Below are 1,974 nucleotides of genomic sequence, written 5' to 3' on the forward strand. Positions count from 1 at the left end.
ATGTGAAGTGGCAATAAATAGACCAACTCAGAAGAAGAAAATGGAGCTTAGCCAAATAAAGGGAAAATGAAGCATAAGTTTCTTATTTTATGATTGTAGTAAACTTTGTTTAATATTATTTGTATATTAAATATTTGAAATTTTGAAAAATATGAATTTAATTTTTTAAAGTTTGAATATCTGAAATTCATAAATTTTCGATTTGAAATTTTGAGTTTTTTAATATATATATAAAATTTATTTAAAATTCATAGAAAAAAAAATAATTGATAATGATATTACAAATTAATCTTTTTTATACTTAAGTGCTTTAGGCCATAACTCTTTTAGATGGATGTTGTATATTTATAAACATCCCATTTATCTCATCCATACACTTGCTCATCCCCCTCCTTTGCAATCTCTTGGGTCATTTTTGAAGTATATTACTATAAAACCTTTATGTTTGATAGATAGTATGAAAATGAGATTTAAATGTTGTTGTGATACTATTTTGAGTGAATAAAAAAACTCAAGGATATTGGTGTAATGGTTGGCCTCACCATAGAAGGAGATTTGATCTCTTCCAACTAGTCATTTTAATGATTGATTAACTTATCTCACTGTAAGAAAATCCTAGTGTTTCTCATTATAGCCTTCTTTTATACTTTTCACTCAAACTAGTAATTTTTTTTATGTATTTTTAGTCCACTAAGATCCATTGAAACAAGTTAAAAAGGTTGGCTTAAGGTTACTTTCTATAAGACCTATTATCATTATAACAATCAATAGGTGGGTTTAAGCTTATTGAACTTGAGGGCAATTTTCAAATCACAAGTAGAAATAATCAATAATAAATTCTTAAAGTCATAGGCTTATTTCATATGTCTGAATATATTTTCTAAGAGTTAATTTTCAGTTTGGTGTTGTTAGGCAGAGAAAAATTTTAGTGACCTACTCTTACAATAAATAAATAAATAAATAAATAAAGTAACATAAAAATTACTTCAAAAAATATAAGATCCATCAGAGTTTCAAACCTTAAGTTTCAATAACATTTTCACACTAAAACTATAAAGTTAGAGCTGGAGATTTCTAAGTCAAGAGCTTCTTTGTTTTGATCGACTCCCTTATTACCATTATCCCTAATTTTACATCAAATTAAATCTTGTTAAAGCTTATTTATTCTTCGTAGGCATCATTGGAATGGTTATATGCTACATTTAGCCCCATTTAAAATGGTTAGCCATATGCCACATTAGTTCAAATAATGTTTGGCTCAAGTAAATTACAAACCACATATTTTTAATTAATAGAATAATACTACAAAAGAATTCACACATATTTATTTTAAAGTTTGAGCCAGTAAGTGAAAGAGTTTCTTATGTATTAAGCACATTATAAAATTTTAAACTCAATTTCACAAGCTATATTAGCTAATTCATTAGTAATAATAAATATACAATCATAGAAAATCAAACAAATCATATGGAAATAAATAAAGTTGAGAGATTGCAGACTTGTTAGCATACAATTAAATGTATACTCATTTCCATTACACAAGAGCTTGTATAACATTTACCACTAATTTATTAAGTTCAAGCCCATTTAACTTACTAAAAGAGTAAAAACCGATAGTTTTTATATGATTCAACCACTCAAATACCTTATGTTGGCCTTTAAGCTCTCCAACAACTTAGGATTTCTACATTCCTGTAGTTCCCTCCATTAGTCTACTTATTTGCTCCTATAAATGACAAATAAACCACTTCATTGTTTTTTGTTACAAAAGAAATAGTACCTTCGATTGATCCAAATAAATGCGCCCATCAAGTTTCACTTGCCGTGGCAATTAAATTCACAACAAAATCTCAGTACAAAATCTCTTAAAACATAAAAAATATACGAAATAATTGCTTCCTATTCAGAAAATATTTTTTTTCTAATTAATAAAGAAGATACACACACACACACACAGACATATATATATATATA

Source organism: Phalaenopsis equestris, unplaced genomic scaffold, assembly GCF_001263595.1.
Source record: "Phalaenopsis equestris unplaced genomic scaffold, ASM126359v1 Scaffold000002, whole genome shotgun sequence".
In the NCBI taxonomy this organism is placed as follows: Eukaryota; Viridiplantae; Streptophyta; class Magnoliopsida; order Asparagales; family Orchidaceae; genus Phalaenopsis; species Phalaenopsis equestris.